Source organism: Microtus pennsylvanicus, chromosome 1 (assembly GCF_037038515.1).
Source record: "Microtus pennsylvanicus isolate mMicPen1 chromosome 1, mMicPen1.hap1, whole genome shotgun sequence".
NCBI lineage: Eukaryota > Metazoa > Chordata > Mammalia > Rodentia > Cricetidae > Microtus > Microtus pennsylvanicus.
Window position 1 is genome coordinate 15,616,602 of NC_134579.1, and position 21,729 is coordinate 15,638,330.

Genomic DNA, 21,729 nt, shown 5'->3' on the forward strand with positions numbered 1-21,729 from the left:
AAGAATGAAGTATGTATACAGTGTCTTCCATAATTCCCTAACAAGTAGCACATAAGCAGAAAACGATCTCCCCTTCACTTCCTCATGTTCAAAACAGAAGTGAAAACTATGGCACCCATGAAAAACCTTAAACCCTTAACATGCAAGAGTTCCAGTTTCAAAATTCCTCCTAATAAATAACTCATAAAATGCTAATCTCAGCTCTTCATCTAAGACACGCAATTCAAAGCTCTATCATAGGTCTTAAGGCAGTTCAGTTTCAAACATTTCTCTCCCTTAGGCTAACTCTCGGGGGTCAGTTCAGAACTCACACAACTGGTTTCTCCAGCAAGCTATAAACCTTCGTGACCTGTTGACCAGGTAAGAAGAGAATGGGCTGACTTTTTCTTCAGTTTGAATTGTCTGAAAATGTCGTTTCTCCTGAAGCCCTGCCATGTCTGGATCAGACACTCTGAGCACAAGCATGACTGTGGCTTACTGCCCCTGCACACACACACACACACACACACACACACACACACACGAACCTCATCCATCTAGTCTGCTTTCATGGGTGCACACATTTCATGGGAGCGCCCATGTGCAGTTCAGAAGGACAGCAAGTAGCTGTTTCGTCAATAGATGTTGGTGATGCTTATCTTCCTATTTCTCTGGAATCTGGCATGCGAGACTTTAAAGATGACCTACTAAGATAAGTTTCTAAGTGACAAGTACCACAGACAAAACACACAATCTGCCTGGAAAGAGCTGAAGATGAAACAGAGGAGTCACTTCCCTCTCGGCGGGTTCTCATTTTTCACATTGGACACTTCGGCTTGATTCGCTTTTCTGTTAGTTCTCTTTTGTTGTAGTAAACAGTTCTGGGTGTTGCTGTGAGAGAAAGGAGAACCAGTTCAAGATTTGTTACTGGTAATGTCCAGTAAGCGCGTCGGAACACCCAACATGGCCTTCTTCGAAGTTTAAAAAGAAAGACAGGAAGAAATGTTCTATTCTGTGTGTGTGTGTGTTCCACTTTAATTGCTTAGAACAATGAATATCTCTATTAAACAACTCCCATTTCCACCCTGCCCTCTCTCTCCTTTGTCTGCCCTCTTTCATGTATCCCAATCATGTATCTTCGGATCTGATCAAATATCTGAGGGGGGGGGGGGATGTAAGAATATGGCTCAATGCATTTCTGTCTCGTCACCAACACTAAATCAAATGCTCTCAGGTGTGTTCCAGGAAAGTCAAACTGCCACCCACATTAGGCAGGTAAACAAAACAACTAAAGTAAAGTGTACCCCAAAGCACAATGACTCATAGAAGAGAAACACGTTTTTCTTACAAGGAACAATCCAACTAGAGACTCAGAGGTGTGTGTGCATGTGTATGTGTGTGTGCATGCATGTGTGTGTCTGTCTGTGTGTGTGTGTGTGTGTGTGTGTGTTGGAGGGAAGAAGAGAAGGATCTCCTTCTTCTGTACTCTGACATTTGGAAATGTGATTCAGAACAAGGGCATTGTGTCCATCATGTGACTTCCAAGATGCTTCTCACTGTCACAATTGCTGCTCATGGGGAGGCAGAGACAATAAGGAACTTGAGCGATTTCAGGACATGACTTGAATAACATCCATCACCTTTGCTCATGCTTCATTAGACATAGCAGAGTCCTATGACACAGTTGCTGGGAAGGGAACAGGGAAATACAGCCTCTAGCTAGGTGACTTTGTTTCTGCTGTGATGATCTCCTCCTATGGAAGAAGTAAAACACGGATTTTAGTGGCCAGCTTGCAACCCTCACCACATTCCTTATACAGTCTCAAGGTCCTAACAATAACACATGAAGCACGATTAATAAAAATTCAGTGATACAAACCACAATCCCAGAGAACTTAGACAACATGAGGAGATCTAATGTAGATCTAATCTACATGGGAAGTAGAAAAAGACAAGATCTCCTGAGTAAATTGGGAGCACAGGGACCTTGGGGGAGGGTTGAAGGGGAGGGGTGAGGCAGGGAGTGGAGCAGAGTAGAGCTCAATAAAAATCAATAAAAAAAAACCCTCAGAGACAGATATTAGGGTTCAAACTAAAGACCAGAAAAGCAAAGCAGCCAGCCACTGGCTCTTACCTCGACCTCAATAGGAAAATGGCGATCCCGCCTCCAGGAAACCTCAGAATGAGACTGACTGAGAGCTGTCTCCTCCCATCTTATATTCCTCTCTAGTGCTGGGATTAAGGGAGTGCACCACTACCACCTGGTTTCTACAAGCTAGTGTGGCTACTGGGATTAAAGGTGAATGTTATTGTGGCTAATGGGATAAAGGTGTGTGTCGTTGTTGCCTGATCTGTAAGGCTGACCAGTGTGGTTGTTTCACTACCTAATCTTCAGGCGAGCTTTATTTATTAAAATACAAATGAAATGCCACTGCAAACACATTTCTTGCCTTAAGAACATGAAGGTCAGAGGAAGACCCAAGAATCAGTGTAAGCCCGAATCTCCGCAAAACTAACTGTCCCTATGGCTTAGTCATCTGCGATGAAAGCACACTGTAAAACTGCTTGAGGAAGAGTTTGGGGGTTGCCTAGTGAACTCTTCTACATTTATGTTCACAGAAGCACTGTGAGGCTAAAATAAGAAAATCTGTATGAAAGATGCTAAGAACATTGAAAACCATTAAATGTTTCTGTAGTACTAGGAAATAAATTAAAATATGCCTTCATTGTTCACATTTGAAGAGGCAGGTTAGACATGGGAAGCCAAGCTTGAAACTCCCACAGTCAAAGAAGACATGGTGCTAATGGATGAACCAAGAAATCAGTCAGCTCCAAACAGAATATACACAAGGAAAAATAGAATACATGTCACAGTGAAGCCGATGCTCCATTTTTAAAATAAATCACCCCAGTGAAGGGAGGACCAGTAATATAGACAGCACATGTACCAAGACCATTGGGATCAAAGAATAGCCAGATGAATGGCCGTTCTACCACCAGCTCAGAGGTTTGGACCATGAAACTTGAAGGCACAATGCAACTGGGGAGGCATCTTCTGTGAATGAACCCTCAATGCAGAGATCCCAGAGAAGAATGAAATCTTGCATTAGTACACAGAAGGGGCCTGACAAAGAGGCAGAGAGAGACTTCTAGAGCAGAGCAGGTCACAGCAGAATCTAAGTTTTGTAGATGCAATTTTTGAAGGTCATTAAAGGAGGAGTAGAGAACCTTCTCCCATCGTGGATAACAACAACCCTGATAAATGCCCTGACATGTCACAGAAGGAGGTCAGCTAAGCTAGGTAATGGAAGTTGCCTGACCAATTGACCTTCTTTGGCATCAGAGAATCAACGTTAGCCATTAAATGTCAGATCAATTCTCAATGATTTAAACATTTTACCCCAAAGTCTCTAGCTTCCAGGAAGCTTTGATGAAAAAAAAAATTCGAACGTTATCATTTTTCAAGAGTCCGAGGAATTGCTATTTTGACTTAACTCGTCTTCACATTGTTTTAAATATTTTTATGGCTTCTTTCAGAATTGCTCATAACATATGTGGAACATGTCCCCATCCCCATCCTCAGTTTTCAACACTCACATCTCAATTAGTTTCCAGGGCTTATAAAGTAGTACCTGTTTTCTTTTTTAAAAGTCCGTATTATAACTTTCAGTATATTCATATCTATGTTGATATTAATGAAATGAGCTTTCTGGGATTCGTTTTTTCTTAAAGTATTAGTATGTATCGTGTGCATGAATGTAAGCATGTTGGAGTGTGTGTATGTGTGTGTCTTTCACCTGTGGGGCTGAAGCTGATGTAAGGAGTTTTCCCTGGTTGCTTTCTACCTTATTCAGTGAGGAAGGCAAATGTAACTGAACCCAGAGCATGGTGACCAGGCTAGTCTGGCTTGCCACCTTGCTTCGAGCCCCCTGTCTTTTTTGTTCTGAGGCTGGGATGGAGGCAGGGGGGTGGCTGCACACCCACTATTTACATGGACTCTATGTATCTCAATTTCAGTCTTCAAGTTCTTGTGGCAGGTGCTTTAACCACTGAGCCACCTCCCAGCTTCTGGAAGACTTACTATACAGGGAACCATAAGGTGTTTTCTGATATAGTCATCCCTGGAATTACCACTATATTACAATGATGCGTAAAAATGCATTTCTTTCTTAGGTCGAAGAAGGTCATGTTTAATTGCTCTTCTGTGCCATGTGATGTGGAACATTTGGTTAAGTAGTAATAAATAATACCTTCTATAAAGAAGACAGGATCAAGAATAGGGAAGATGAAATGGGAATCCATCCATACACCTATCAAAACTTTATAGAGAATCTCATAGATTTCCTCCTGGGGGAAAAAATGAGCTAAGTTCATTGATTCTACACAAGGAGAATTAAGTGCAGTTTCCAAGGGAGGCATTAGAAACTGGAGGAGACCTCTGCCACACCCGAGGACCCTCTGTGTCATGCCTGTCTAGCACTGCTGCATAAACATGCATTTATCGGGGATAATCTGTAACTCGTTCCTTTCTAGCTCAGAGATCACCAAGAAATTCCAGTGTCCAAAGACTGACACGTCATTCCTGTGGGCACAATACACGTTATTTTAATGACTGCTTGAAAGATTAAATGGGCCAACAATTGCTGTCCCTAGATACCAACAAATTTCAAATTGGTATCTGCTACTTGATGGTGTCACTTGTATTAGGTGTGACAGGTTGTAATCTAAACTAACACCTAATTTAGATACTAGCACAGTCTCAGAGCTGCTGTGAAGAAGAAGGGAGAAGATTAAAGCTCCTTGCAGCACCGGCCTCCCACCCCCATTGTACCTGCTGTACAATTATTGCTGTCTTGCCTGCCAAAGTTCCATTAAGGGCTCCTGGCACTTGTGTGGATACTCGACTAAATTTAATCCCCCAAAATGACTTATTCTTGCCAGCTGGGCACATCCAACCAAAGAAATAATATCAAGCAGATAGAAAGGATCTGTTTTATCTAAACATATGGCAGAAGCAAATGAAAAGAGGGGCGTTTTCCTAGTGTGATTTTGCACACACACGCACGCACACACACACACACACATAATGTTTTGCTGTCAATTCAAATATTCATGCCAAAACAGATGATATTTTCAATAGGTAATTACAGAGAATCTGATAGCCTTTGGCTGTTTCTAAGACAAGGTTTGGCTTTAAAGCTAAGCTGGGGTTGTGGCTAAGTCCCAGTCTGGGAGGACAAGTTGTAGTGAAGTCAGCAAAGGGAACACAATGCACTCTGCTCTTTCATTAATCATGGATGACCTAGACCAGCTTGGTGGCAGGAAGAGGTTCGTGACTGTCCTTCCCCATGCTCACACTCAGAAGCTTCCTGCAAAATCCTTGAACCCAGCTTTAGGGCTTCAGTACAGAAACATTCACGAACTGAATTATTTGATACTGGCTCTCTGGATCGTGTTTAGCTGTTTGTTTTTCCACTCTTTAAATACAAATTTCTTAACAATAAATAAAATTTAAAAATCCTAATCATTGCCTCAAATGCAGCCACTTCAATGGATACCAGCGCCACCCCCACCTCCGGGACTTTATTTCTTCCCCAAGAGCTAAAGATTTGCATTGTGCTCTAGTTCTTTATAGAAGATGCTTGCTGGCAAAACCCAAGGCTTTGTTTTCTCCCAATCCAGCACAAGCACACAATAAGGACTAGTTTCGCAAGGATAGTCATGCCCTGCTTCGTGACCTTTAACCACTCCCAGGGGAACATAAAGTTAATGTGATCACACTCTGATTTGTACACCAGAAGGCATGAACTCAAGACTGGACAAAGTAGATGGGATCTAGTGGATGAACACAGCTCCCTGAGCAGAGACAATAACTAGATGATTTTGCCCACCGAACCCCCAATTAGCAGTTATTTACAGCCCACTGGCCAGCAACTTCAATTACCTGGTCAGACATATTCATATCATGGCAGCGTCTTGCTCAAATATCAGTCACCTGCCGTAGGCTGGCTCTCAGAAACAAGTGGGGCAGAGCAGTTCAGAGAGAGAATGCTGGTGTGGGTTAACATTTGTGCTGCAGGGGAAGCTGGAGAGACCTGTTAGCAACTCTCCCAGGCACCAGGGTGTCCTCCATTGGGGCACTGCAGAGGGGCCTCCAGCCAGCCAGCCAGCTAGCTCCCTACCCTTATCCTCCAGCTGTTTCTGCATCAGGGTCCCATACAACATCACACAGTTCCATTCTCCCTTCTTTCTTGGGAAATCTTCACCAGCCCTCACACCAAACTCGCCTCCTTTCTAAGCTGACTGTTTCCCAGGTTTACAACAGCACCCGGAGAGTCTCTTCGCTGGAGGAAAAGGAGGGCAGGCTATTGAAAGGAAGCTCTCCTCGACAGATGGGAAGGAGAGTGCTGTGACTAACTGGAGGCAATAAAGGTGTTAGCAAATAGCAAGAGGGGAGAGCAGGCCCGCAGAATGTTAGCTGTCCTACGTGCTGCGTGCTGTACCAGGGCCAGCGAGCTGCCTGGCTAAGCCTCTGTATTAACAGCATGTGGCTGTGGCAGATTCACAACCTTCTTGGGCTTTTGTCGGTATCACATGATCTGGCTGAGTCTCTGCCCAGACAAGAAGGTTCATGGCTCTTTGTCATCTATTCCTCCTTGTCATGCCTTGTGCCCCACTCCCTTGTTCTTCTCCTCCTTGTCCCTACTTCATCTGTTATAGCCCTCATTCTTTATTTTTAAGATTTATGTTTTTTAATGTGTGTGTGTGTGTGTGTGTGTGTGTGTGTGTGTGTGTGTGGCTTGTGATGTGTGGGGACACAGTGTAGAACAGAAGAAGCCATTGGATCTCCTGGAGCTAGAGTTACAGGTTGCTGTGAGCCAACTGATGTGTGTGCTAGGAGCTGATCTCAGGTCCAGCGAAATGTTTGGTCACTGAGCAATCTCTCCAGGCCTCGGATTTTCTTAAAGGGGAGCCTTTCTTAAAGGTCAAGCCTGCGTGCAGTAACCAATGACTCTAAAATCAGAGTCATCAACCGGTAGCCTGCCTGGGAAGAAAACTCACTTCTTGCCTACAGCTGTGTGCCTGATGTTCAGATGGAGATTAGAGCGAGAAGTCTCGAGGTGAATGGAAGTATGGCTCTGTTGTAGCTTTTGTGGTGCTCATATTTCAACCTCCCGCTCTGCAAACACCAAACAGGTGAGCCCAAGGCCACCAGAAGGCAAAAACACCACCCAAGCAAGAAATATCACAATAAAGGTCTTTGACCACTCATATTTTGAATTCTCTCTCACAACTAAGCAAATCAATATTGTAAAAAGTTAAGAAAGTTTGTACGGTTACGCAACCCACATGAGCAAGGGGTTCACTTGTCAGCCAAATTTCCTGCTCACCCCTTGTGAATTTCAATATTTCAAAAAAACAGAAGTCACCCCCACCCCAGGCCACTTGCCCCCAGTTTTGAACTGAGACACACAAAGCCAAATGACCACGGTTACGTCTGTTTTCCTGGGACTCCTGACCTGAAGGAAGTCACTCAACCTACTGGTTTTCAAGCGTCTTCCAGCTGAGGAAGCTGGGCAGGTAATGTAAGGGCTAGTTCTGCAATCCAACGACCCTTGAAGCTTAACTCTTTCGCCAGAATGCCTATCATTTCTGAGTAAATAGTGTCCACAGCCCTTTCTGCTAAAATAGGTTAAGTAAATAAAAAGGAAAGATCAGGCTATGTTGTGGGCCTCGATTATAACTTGGTAACCAGGGATGAAAGACCTTGATAACAAGAAGCAAGTTTCCAGGGTCTACCATTTATAATTTCAATGCTTTACCGGGGAGGTTAAAAGTTCAAAGTTGAGTCACAGTCTGAGGTGGCCCTGCTCTTCCTTTTTAATTACGTGAGGTCAGGAAGTTAATAATACCAGAAATCCCCAATGGAGACCTCCTGTGCACTCTGTGAACTTTACACTCGCCTCTCTCTCTCTCTCTTTTTTTTAATGGGTAAAAAGTTCAGTAGAAGCACAGCGGACTTTTCCTCTTAGCCTCCACCCATTCATCCCCTAAGGTCAAAAGTTCAACTGTAAAACAGAAAGCCTTGTTCTCGGATCCACATTTAAACAGATCACTTATTAAAAGGTAAACATTCTCAAAGCGAGCCAAAGTCCAAAATGAATCTCTTCCATAAAAATGAAAATATTGTAGTAAAATGTGTCTTTGATCTTTATCATTTGCCTTGGAGTTGAAATCAGACTTCATTTTTTAATTTTTTTTTTTTTGAATCTTGGAGAAAGAGCATTCTCATGAGCCCTCTGCCTGCCTACTCCTTCCCCAAGATTGGCCTATCTAGAAAAGATAAAACTCAGGCATTTTCAAGTAGTTATTTTTACTCTCTTATCTTAAGACAACAGATTATATACCTTTTTTGTTTGTTCTTTTGCTTCCAAGGAAGTTTAAGAAGCACAGTGCTTAAGTCAAAGAAGTGTCAAGTACCATGGACTAGAGATGTGTTTGCTGAAGATGGTGGAGAAAGGAGAGACAATAAAGAGACGGGAGCGTGAACCTCAGGAAGCCTGTGGGAATAAGAGACAGGCCAGATCTGTCATCATAAACATGCTACAGCTCAGACGTGAAGCCAAAGGACAGACGGGGAGCTGGAATAGGCACTTAGCATTGGCAAGGCTTATCCTGACTCCAGACTTTCCAACCGAACATCCTACAAAGCAAACCCTGAAATGCCCCCTTCTAGAAAAGCAAACAACATAGAGGCCATTGTTTTCGGAACATGTCACTCATTTTTTCTAAAATATCTTCCTAGGCGTCACCCCCATTTGGGGTTAGTGAGTCGACAGGGTCTCATTGTACAACCCAGGCTTGCCTCCAATTTGCAATTCTCCTGCCTCAACGTTCCAAGTTGATGGAATGGCGGGTGTTTTGTAGGAAGATTTTGTAGAAAGAAAGAACTTTTGTAGAAAGGCTTTTGCCACCACTTATTAATTGAATGAGAACAATGTCACAACCTACTTCAATCATTTTTGTAAACCTCAATAAACACTCTAACTTACAGAAGATGACAGGACTTAGGAAATATGTAAATAAGGATATGTAGTAAATACATTCATAATAAATATTATTTTGCACAGGACAGCTTATAAGACTTGCTGGTGACTTTTAGCACAAAAATCAAAACTCGATGGAGTCTAAAGACGCTCTGCCTGAGACGGATTCCCACCACGAGCACCAGACTTAGTGTCCTCGGGGACTCCTGGATGCAGCTGGATGACCCAGACCAGGAATGACCCAGCCAGGAAGGAAGTGTGGGGACAGCATGGGTTACTTCCTCCTGCTAGGGCTCTCTTCTCAGCAGCTGTGAGGAAGAATGGAAATTCCTCGTGAGTCAGTCTGTGATTTCAAAGCATGGGCTAAAACTTGAGAGAGACGATCTTATTGATTAGTGGTGATCAAAAGGAAGTCACTCTGTTTAGGAGGGCATTTAGGGAAAACTACTTCTTAAAGGAGTTATTTAAAAAAAAAATACGACAGGGATTTGGGCTCTGAGAAGACTTGTAGGCTGGTAGTACAGGAGCAACCTCTGGTTTCAGTTCTACCAAAGAAGCTGTTCATTACTATTTCTGTTCCTTCTTCTTAAATTTTGTCACTAACTCTTACTTGAGCTAGCTGTATCCAACCTTCTGTCCGAGTGAATTCTCTGCCTCTAAAGGGGAGTTTTCTACTCACTTGTTTTTGTTTAAAGAAATAACTATGTAACAAGGATCACATTGTCCTCTAAATAATGTCATTTTTAGATAGCAATAGAGTTTGATTCGCTCACAGTTTACTACGCAGCCCGGCATAGATGGTGTGCTATGGATGCCGTGGGTGTCTGTCTTGTTCCTGTGTGGCTCTACACCTTACACATTCTGATGCCTCTACCTGGTGACATCCTTTTGTCCCACCTTAAGCCTAGTCCTCGGCCTCCACATCCCTCTTGCCTCAAATAGCTCCTCTTCTCTGTTCCCCTCTTTCTCTATTCGTAAATACCTCTTTTAGCAACCGAGTAACAAACTCTATCATGGTAACTGTCCTGCCATGTTTAGCTCATTTCTCTGCCTCTGACAGCAACACTTGATCGAAAAGGGAAAGTGTGCGTGCGATCCGTTGGAAGGTTCTTCCTTCACAAACAATGGAGCTTAGCAAGGCCAAAACGCAATGCACGCTTTCAGACAACAAACCAAAATTATTCAAGGCAAAGAGCTTTCTCTCGCTCAGTTATGTCACCACATAGGACATAAGTTCTCCTTAAAACCCAAATCTGTGGGGCGGTATTTGCTCATCTTTTCCCAGTTTGGATTTCAGTTGAATTCTTTTTTGAAAAATTTTAAGTTCATAGCTAGATTTAAAAAGAATCTTGAGGACTATTTCATCTCCATTTCCAGAAAATGCACCCATGGTCTACAACAAGCCAGTTTATGGTCTCTGTCCCTAATGTCCCTGATGTCCTCTTTTCCTCCCCAGCTATTGCTCCCGGAAGGCCTGCACTGGGCCCTCTCTGTGAGCAGTCTATCAGGTACCCTTCCATCTGCGGAGTTCTCTGCACTAGACGACTGGTGTCTTTTTAAAGGGAGGTGAGTAGGAGGAGAGGATGGGAGCGACTAAGGAAGACAGAAGCCCTCCTGCTTCTGACGTGCACCTTGGTACCAGTGGGCTGCTGTGCTCTAACCTGGGGCTGCCAAATTTAGCTTTAAAATCAGGTCTGCATTCCAAATCTGTCCTCACCTCTCACCATCTCTGACTTCCAGCAAAACATAAAACTTTTCTGAATCTGAACTTCAACTTCTCTCTCTCTGTGTGTCTCTCTGTCTGTCTCTCTCTCTCTGTCTGTCTCTCTCTCTGTCTGTCTCTCTGTCTGTCTCTCTCTCTCTCTTTCTCTCTCTCTCTCTCTCTCTTTCTCTCTCTCTCTCTCTGCGTGTGTGTGGTGAGGGGACTCAGTACAGGACTCGGTAGAGGACAGTGTCATTGCATTCCATCAGGGCCTGGCCACTGGTAGGTGCTGGGAAGGAATCAGCCAACCATGTGGTGTTTCCGTCTTCACCCTCCCTCTGCGCCTTGGTTATTTGTCGATTCCTGCGGTCTCATCATCTCTGCCCTAAGCCGTGGCACACCAGAACACCTTGTCCTTCCCACACTCTGTTTCCTACTCCCCCTCCTGTAGGCAGAGTGTAGAAAATGCTTCCTTTCCCCTTCTCCTCACCCAAGATAACCTGCTTACAAACTAATACAAAGAGTACCTCCCGTAGCCCAGCTTGAATCCCACGGGAAGGTGGGCTAGGACATTCCAAATTGGTTTGCTAGTATGGTTAGTCTACACTTCTGAGACCATGGGAGTTTTCTTGCCAAGTTTCACTGAAGGGAAAAAAACAAATACATGTTTGAAGGGCAAGAGTTTCACCCCAAAGAGGACTTCTTGGAAAGTTATCTAGTCACAGGGCTACCTAAAGATGGGAATTCCAACCTTCACCCGCAGGTGAGAACAGTGCCCCAGGACCAGGCTGATGAGAAGATGAAAGGAACCACGGCCCTCAATAATAATCCTGTGCTTATCCACCCGGTAACTCTGATATGCCTACACGGTTTGAGCACATATATAATTTCTGAGCATTGCAAAAAAGAACACAGGCTCTAACGACATTTAGACATCAATGCAAGCCTGAAATACAATGTTTAATTAAAATATTAATGCTGGTTAAATGCCCACAAACAGGGTGTGAAAGCAAATATCCTTGATTCTAAATATAAAGGTTTCAAAATTGGCATTGCAAAATCTTTTAAAGTAGATGCCTCAACCAAATGTTAAAGAGTTGTGGTTGCTTTTATAAAGTAAATGTGGGCTGCCCTCCCCCCAGTTCACATATCAAAGCCCGACCTCCCAGTGGGATGGTAGTAGGAGGTGGGGATTTATGAAGTTTGTCTAAAGTTCTTCTTTGCTTCTACGAGACAAGAGACTGACTAATTTAAAAAGAACATAGGTTAGTTTAGTTCATGATTCTAGAGCAATGGCTCTCAACTTGGGGGTTGCAACCCCTTTGGGGGTTTGCATATCAGACATTCCACACATCAGTTATTTACACAGAAACTTTTGAGGGTCAGCACCATATGAGGAGCTGCATTAAAGGGTCGCAGCATTAAGAAGGCTGAGAACCACTGCTCTAGAGGCTGGCAAATCGCCAGATTAAGTGACCAGCCTCCCACAGCACATCGGTACAGAAGGGGTGCTGAAGCCAGTCCCTGTAAGCATGCCACTCCTGAGATAAAGGCATTCATTTGTTCTAAAACCAGAGCCCCCCCTCTGAAGTTTCCATTTCTCTACATTGTAGCTCTGGGGATTAAGTTTCCCACATATGCAAACCAAAGCAGATCAGGTTAAATGTACGGCCATGAGAGCTGACCTTTCTTATAGGATGTTGAAGGGCCACCAGGTTCCTTTCTCTGCCATGTGAAAATCCAGCCACTGTGAACCAGGAAGAAAACCCTTACCAAGAACCAAGCTCACACAACATTCCAGGACCCTTCCAGGTCTAGAACAGTAACTGGGAGAAATAGATGCCTGTTGTTGAAGCCACCGGTCTAGGGCCTTTTATTCCAGAAACCCAATGGGACTAATGTAATCAACCACGTTCTTGTTACAAACCACAGAAACAAAGACTAGCTCAGAGTAGAGAAACTCTATGCTTAATGTTGATAAAGGCTTTGATAAAGCATCGCTCAGGTAGTATTTTAAACTGAAGATGGATACAAACTAGTCTACCTGTCAAGGAAATGCAGTTCTTCGTATTAGACAGTGAAGCGCTATACAGAAAGAGCTGAGGATATCGCTCCACGTGTTCATGGCATTTTAGCTGTAGCCACAAGGTGGAGAGTTTACTAGCTCAGCTTTGAAGCAAGACTAGACAGACCCCACATGGGTCTAGGTTATCGCTAATCATAGGATTGCTCACATTTTGCCTGGAGGCCAGCCAGACACTGAAGTGAATTTAGAGATTAGCCTAGACTCGCAGTCTAAAATTTGTGTTTCTGTAACCTAATTTATGCATATTTAATTATATGTCTATATATTTGCTTGGCTATATAATTGGTTATATATTTTGTGTCTACATGCACTGCTTGCGCTTTGTTTTGTGTGTGTGTGTGTGTTTCTGTCTGTCTGTCTGTGTGTGATGCCTAAATCTATGGATTAGCTTCACAATTGTCCTAGAGAGGTTAAGTCCTAGGACTCAGGTGAATTTATCTGGGTCAGTTACAGACTCTGACTCTTCTGCTGGAAAAAGACCAATCTTCAAGATTGAGGACACAGGGCACCATGTAAGCAGAGATCTCGTGCCAAGGAAGTGTGGGTTAAAAATAGATGCAGGTGGCTACATATGACTCCTTTCCATGAGCTTCCAGACCTCCAGGGGGCAAATCTCTTGCTTTGCTGCCAATGTTCTCTGTGAGTCTTATCAGAAAGAGTTACGGAGTAGAATAATATACTTAGGAGCACACAATCTGCATGGAGCAGACCAAGTAATTATTGAAGCATATTTTTTCAGTGATTGTTTTTAAGTGATGAAACTATTAGGACTGTTTTACAGAACTTAGAAAGTTGCCGTCAGTGCCACAAGGCATGCCTTCCCTAGGAACTGTGTTTGCCATGTCTTCTGTGTCTAATCTTCCCCTAAAGGTACTTAGATCTCAGCTCAAGTTGATACCTGGTAAGATGCAGCTAAGCTCTGTTAACATTCGCTTAAAGTCTATTTCCTTTCTCATTGTGACATTGCCGGGTGGCCCCCACTGAAGACATCGGCTTTGTGACAGGTGGTGCCGAGCGTTGTGACTAATCTACCATCCACTGACTCAAAGGTGATCACAGAGTCGGAGCAGTTCTTTCATGTGCATAGTGGGTCAGGCCCCTTCCAAGCATGTTCTGCTTATTAATCAATAGTGTCCAGCACATGTGAATTCGCATAATAGCCTTGAAGGATAGTTTTGGTTTCCCCATCCTACAAATAAGGGATCTAAAACAACTCAGCCAGCAGTGTTCCTCTAAGAAACAATCATGTCGCTTTCCAAAGCTGATAGTCTAGGACCAGGATACAAAACACGGCAGAGGCAGCACTCCCGTTAAACCAATTCTATCTGCAAAGCAAGTACAGAAAAGCTGTGAAGAGAAAATTTACTGGCATTAGACACTAAGGACCTTAGGGAACTTTAAATAGCCTCTGGTAATTCCTGAGTCAAATATCAGCCTAAAAAATTAGCAGGTTGTTCTTTAAAAGTTTTTACGTGGTTCGTGCACAAGAGAGAACTAACCACTGTTGTAGAATATTTGCTCACACTGTGTGAAGATGTCTCTCTTCTTCCTTCCCTGCCTAAGGTGCCTTCTGATAGGTTTAATAAAGAGCTGAACAGGCAGTAGCTAGGCAGGAGGGGGTAGGTGGGACTTTTGGGCAAAGATAGGAACTCTGGGAAAAATTTGAGGTGGGAGATTCTCCAGCCAGACATGGAGGAAGTTGGGCATAGAGTAGTGAGGAGGGATAAAGAGTGAAGCGGCAGAACAGAGACTGATATAAATGGGCTAGCTTAAGTTTCAAGAGCTAGTTGGGAACAAGCCTCAGATGAAGCCAAGCTCTCCTAATTAATAAAAAGTCTCTGTGTCATTATTCAGGAGCTGACAGTCCGAACAATAAATCTGACTATAGACCTTCTCAAAGAAAGCAGTGTAAATGGACAAAGTAAATACAAACCACGGCCACTCCTAGAAGAAGAAACATGAAGGAGGCACGGGGTGAAAGGGCAGACACCTAAATAGAAAGACAGTTTGGCCCAAGAATAAACTCACTTGCCTGTAATCTGTTGGCTGTCTTTGTAGATAGCCAGGAGGGAGTAAGAAATCCAGAGGGACAAATGCTCAGAGAGGGTTTTTGTTTGGCTGTTTGGCAGCACTTCACTCTAGGAAGTGATGGGGAAATTCTAGTTTCTGAGAACACTTGTCATAAGAAAGCCTGAAATTAGACTTTCAGCGAAGAAGACATTGCTGCAATAGCAGAGAGCCAAGCGCAGCAAGGCTCGGGGCCAGATGGCCTTTATCTGCGTGTTTTGAAGATATGAAATGGCAGGGTTTAGTGAGAACGTATACCACTCTGCAAAACACCACTCTGCAAAACACCAGCTACCCGTGAAGACGGACTTCTAAGGCCGTCTATACTCTATGAGATTTGTTTAAATTGTGTTTGTTATTGTTATAACTCATTCTTAAGAAAACCAAGAGAAATGCCAAGAATTAAGCCAAGCAAAAAAATACTTGAGGGTGAGGGTGAGAGAGAGAGAGAGAGAGAGAGAGAGAGAACGAATTAGACTAGTACTAAATACAGTCTAGAGTTTGAAACTTGACAGGCTCCATCAACTCTGTAGGGATGGAATTTAAACCTCTCCATCCTTAAGTGATAATAACCGGAACAGCTCACCATCGTGAATCTTCCTTTTGCAAAGGATTTGAGAATGAAGAACCAGATGGTATTTTGAATCTAACACTATCTAAAGAAATTTGAATCATGGAGAGTATGCATTTAAGCAAATGAGAAGAGATTAGCTACAGTTTCCCTGGAATCCTGTGTTGGGGTGAAAACATAATTTCTTCTGCATTTTTTAAATAGTTAGGAAATACATGTGGACCATAGTAATTGCTTCTCACGTGACTGACACCGTATGGGGACAATAACCATTGATCCTGTGACAAATGACAACATTGTATTGAGCACTTACTGCATGAAGCACTCTGCTCAGGGTCCACACCCATTACCTCATCATTCTTCACTTGCGATAGAAGGCCTGCTAACACCTGCCGACTTAGAAAGAAACATGCCCTAAGATGTACGACAGAGTACCAACCAAGGTCAGAGTTCAGGTGAGTTCCCAAGAAAACTTGGACAAAATCTTTTGAATAAAATGTGATCTTCATTAAAATGGAATGCAAGCCAGGAGGGATGCAAAGAGACTCTTTCAGATCGATCTCTGGGGCAGCCAAGAGCTTTCATGCTGTCCCCAAACCACTAGTCAGGCAGCATCAGTTCCAACCTCCACCAGGAAATGAAGAGTTCTTTCTCTTTCTAGTTGGCTTCCTATCTTCTCTTTGTCTTTTTGTTTTCCTATTTCTTCTCCTCTGTGGCTTTTCCAAGCTTCCTTCCCTTTGCTGGCCGCATGGGATTTTAGATACCTATGGTTTTAAAGTGCTGGCACAAACTTTGTGTGAAACTCCCAGGCCTCGTTCTAGAAACTCCTTTTGCTCAACCAGTGCTGACAGAACAATCTGGATCCCATAAAGATCAGAGCTGCTGCAATCAGAGTTTAACAAAAGACCCTGCGCAGGGAAAACACTACCCAGCTCTTCACACAATAGGTGAAGCGCTTTCTGTTCAGTGAAGGTTTGCTGATTGAATTCTCAACATATGGTACACCGTGGACCGCAGGTCAACATCCAAATTACAGTATTCTTGTGTCGCTAAAGAAAGAAAACACGTCATATGCCAGATGTTGCTGTGCTCATGTAAAACCCCTGGAAGAGAGAAAAATCAAAGATCCCCAACCGCAGATGGTACGCACACCTCAGCCTTATTCACTGCCCCTGCTCAACTGCATGCTTTCTCCTTCACAAAGTTAGAAGCCTTTGGGGAACAGGGTTAAAGCAAATGTCCCCAGAGAAAGAGCAGAAATCAAACTCTGTAGCCTTCCTTTTTTGTCAAACTCTGAGGACAGACTTAAATGTCACTGTCACACTGTGAGAAGAAGAAGCTTTGTTGCATGCACATCCTCTCTGCTCAGCTGTCTCTTTGGAAAAGGCTCATTCTCCATTCTGCATCTCGGGTATGATAAATTATTTTATACAGGATCTGTCTTTCTAGATTTGAGAACCCAGTTATACAAGCAGTGGGTACCACTATGCAGCTGCTGCTTCGATATGGCTAACTTCCACGATAAGTTGACTTTCGGTAAGGGAAATCGTCCTCAGTGCTTTGGGTGGGCCTCATGCAACATTTGAAATGCTTACAGACAAAAACTGGGGTTTCCCTGAAGAGAAAGAAATTTCATCCAGAGATTACAATATAAACTATTTCTCAGGAACATCCAGTCACCAATATTTTTTATTCTTTGATATAACAGCCTCTACCATCACATATGAGAAATTTTCACAAACACACATTTCCCTATACTCTTTCACTTACTAATTATCAAGATTGAACCTACAAATATTATTCAACCAAAAGTTTTCAAATCTTATGATTTTAATGAAGGATCAGAATGGAGATGGAGAAGGAAATACAGGAAGACAAGGTAGAGTGTCTTCCAACATAGGGTTCTGTTCCTGCTCAGAGAGTGATGCTTCTGAGAGAGATGAAGGGCTTTTGCAACAGCTCAGTGGGAACTGGAACCTTGGCTGTACCTCCTCATAGGATGCCCGTTCGGGGATAGAAACGACATCCCCCATACATAAAACACTAAAAAGCTAACACACCAGGAAGAAAGTCTCTACTGCCCTTTCTTCTGTTCTCCATCTCCTGTTGGTACAGGTAGCTTCAGACAGGTAGAACGCAAACAGAAACCAGTGAGAAAGGGGATCTGGGGTGCTATGTCATAATCGACTTCTCTGGCACAGGACAAGGGTGGATGGACTTAGAAGAAGGAGACAAAACTGCTACAAGTTCTAGCTTTTATAGGTCAATCTTGGTTTTCATGGTTTATCTATTAGCTTAACATACTCAATTAACCCCAAATTTGTCTTCTCCAATGCTATTATTTTCCCCCACGCCAAATCTCTGTTACTATGCAGTTTCATGGAAATAACTCAAAATTTAATTGCCCTCCCTTCAATCTTTGTACTTTTAATGAATTACTTGTAATCATCTGTGAAACAAGAAGCTAAAGTATAATTAATTTATGAAGATATACAGATCCATTTGTAAGGAAAATAGAAACACATTTTATGAAATTTAGGTAAAGTCAGTGTGGGGTTAAATTTTTATCTTCTATGCCTGTCAGGAGGGCATCCATTACAGTTCTAAGCAGATATAATATGAATTCTGAAATATGTGGTCAGTAGAGTAATTTTCAGACACCAAAGAAATGATTTACCTTTACTGTATCATTTATTATAGTTAAAAAGACAAAAGATGGGAAAGAAAACAGTTCAATGGTAGAGTAGTGCTTAGCATGTGTAAGGTCTTGGGTTCAAGTCACATTACACTAAAATAAACAGTTAAAGAGAGATATGGAAGACGGAGATGCAGAGAGAGAAGGTGGCAAGATGGATGAGAAAGAAGAGGAGGAGGATAGACAGAGGAGCCCATCAGGATCTCTTCCTCAGTCCCATCTTCTAGATAATGCTTATAGGTCAAGACTAGGTACAAACAGAAGAGCACAGCCTTGGAGAACTTATATTCAGAACCATAAATAGCTTTTTGAGTGCTTGAACTGTTCTTGTAAAACTAGAAAGTCAATTATTATGAATATATTTTTAGTCATATGGAAAAGAGTAAAAATAAAATGAGAGAAATAAAACGTTGATAGATAGGTGATTGATGATAGATAGATAGATGAGATAGATAGATAGATAGATAGATAGATAGATAGATAGATAGATAGATGATAGATAGATAGATAGATAGATAGATAGATAGACAGACAGGTGATAGATAGATGACAGACAGAAGATAGCTATAGATAGATGATAGATAATGAGACAGACAAACATACAGATAGATGTCCAGAACAGAAGATATGAGAGCCTTGTGTATTTGGGGCTAATGGACCTGACCCTCTGAGACAAGGTGAGTTGTGAAAACCAGTGTGTGCTCAGGTTTGTCTTCGCAGCTCTACCTCAAGACCAGTGGCATTTTTGGAATCTCCTAAATTCTCCACCTTGCTTGAATTAGTCTGCTTAAATTGTTTCTTTGGTTTTATCATGCATATGTCAATGAACCCTGGTAAATAAATGTGTTGCTATCAAAGCAAACTATGCCTCCAAAGATGTCAGGACTGGGTAAAAGGTAACTAGAGAAAAACAAATTGAAGTGTGCGTAACTTCCCAGCAACGAACCTGGCTGGATAATGTTCTGTGCGATGCTATCATCAGCAATGGACGGGTTAAACCTCTCATTCCCATTAAACCTTATACCAGGAAATATTGAGCCTTAAATGGGTCACATATCAGAACTGGAATGGAATGAAGAAAGCTATTATATTGAGTCTTCATGTTAAAAGTTAAGTGAGTCCTATTTACCCTGAAAGATTTTCAAGTGGAGCAAATATGTCATAAACCAGAGAGTTAACAGTGTCGCAAGCCCAACATGATTAGGTCTGTGTTAAAATCTCAGACACTCATGAAGGAAAAAAAAAAAAGGCAACCCCAGGAAGGTTTCTATCAATCTTGTGTTCCATTTCTCACCAGAAATTTCTCAGAACCTCTTAGCTGCCTTTTTCTATTTTTAGAGGAAATTTGTCTAACAAATAAACAAATGCAATGAATTTAGGAGGAATCTAATTTATTCATTTAATTGTGGGCACCTACAGGAAGGGCTGATAAAATAAAATATCCAGTCCTTTGGCCAGATATCGGTAAGGGATATAAACACATCCTAGGAAATAAAAATAACCCACATTTCTCAGAAAGGATGGGCAAGTGCTGGGAGCTTCCTGATGCCTACGGTAGAGCATTTTATTTAAGGCTGACTGTAGTTTTCAGCTTCTAAGTGCCATGTACCGTCTGTGTGACCTTGGAGATGTTACTTAGCAACTCTGAGCCTCAAGCCTCTTAAGTGGCCAAAGTAAGAACCCCGAAAGTGTGGTGGTGTGAAGTATAACTAGGATAACAAATTTAAAGGTTGTGGAGCACAGCCTGGAATGTTCTAAGTGCTCAATAAATGTTAGCAACTGTGGTGGCGAAGTCATGGGTCATTTCCTTTTGTAGCGTTGAATACAGCTTACATCCATAAATGTGTTGCTTTATTTAAATAAAAGAAATCAACAGAATAAATGTTAATTAAATCAGCTAATGGCAGAACATAGATCAGTTAGGAAAATGCAATTACTTCAAAAATTACTTCGGGGATTGTTCCTCCTCAAACAATAAGATTGCACTACAAATATACTTTTAAAGAGAACATTAAAAACTTAGGATGTGCAGTGAATACAGGGCTCTGTCGATAAAGTTCCAGCCGTGCAGGTCCTCATGCCTAAGTTTTTAACCTTAGAGCCATGTGAAGCCAGAGACAACAGCCCACATCTGTAATCCCAACATTCCCAGGAGGAATTGGGAGACCGTGACAGGAAATGGTAAGAAGTTTATAGGCTACCAAGTCTGATGGACAGAGTGGTGACTAGCAAGAGACTTTTTATGAGGCTAGGTAAAATGTAAGAATGGACACTGAGGTTATTCTCAGCCCTGTGTGTGAGGGCCACGTCCTGTGCACACATGTTAGGATTGTACACACACACACACACACACACACACACAGTAGCCAGGTGTAGTGATCTACATCTATAACTCTGGCGTTTGAGATGGTAAAGCAGACAGCATCATGATTTAGTGTAGCTCAGGCTACAAAGTGAGTTCCACAGTAAACCACATCACCAAAGTAAACCCTGTCTCAAAAAAAAAAAAAAGACCTTAAGAAACAAAAGTAATGTTTAACCATTCTATTTTTTCCAATTACTGCTTTTATAATTGTTTTAAAGTGGATTTTAGTTTAAGGGATGAATGATTTTCTCAAGGAAATTGATAACTGGGCTTAGTCCCTTGAGCTCCACATGGTGCAGCAACTGTTAGGACCCAGACGTTGGGGACCTGTTCAGGGAAAAAAGCTGCATCTTTGAAGCATCCTCAAGAAAGAGAAGGGCAGATTGAAACAATTAATCATAAACAAGTCATTAAAATTAAAACTATATTCGTAAATAGTTTCTTGATTAAGAACAAATGCCTCATTAATCTGGAACATATTGACTTGAGAACACAGTGAAGTCGAGGAGAGTAACGGCTGACATGACACGGAACACAGCACTCTGTGTGTTCTTATCTCAAGAGCCTGGGAGGGACAGACACCACAGAAGGTCACTGGATACAGCGACTCAACAGAGAGCCCAGTACTGCCAGAAGCAACACTGGAAAAATCTAGAGTACAGCTACCATTTGAGAAGTGAAACGCAGGGTCTTAGATCTAAGTAGAGACTCAAGGCATGACTTCAGACATGAAAATGAATCCAAATTCAAGATCTAAAAAGTTAAAAATAAAAACATACATAAAAACCATAATTCATGTAAGCAATGAGTTGGAAGCTAAGTGTCAATCTTCCCTACCTCTGTTGCTAGCTACATAAACAGGTGTTTAGAAGTCAACACAAATAGGTTTAAAAATTTTTTTCGCACAATTGAGTGTAGACCTTCTTTTGACCATAGTAAAGGTAGATTTCTGAAGAGTCTATAATAAATCAAATCATAGATACTCATTAATATGAATATAAAATCATATATATACTTTAAAATGTTCTTTATTCTTGAGAAATTTATATTTATGTACACACCTTTTCACACCTGCTTGGGCAGGAAATACACACATGATGATGCATATAGTCTTTTTGACTAAAGAAAACAGTAAACGCTGTTTTACAGTGTCAAAGTATCTGACCCATTCTTGGAAAGGATGTACGGTATCTTCCAGAGAAGAGTACCATGAGAAA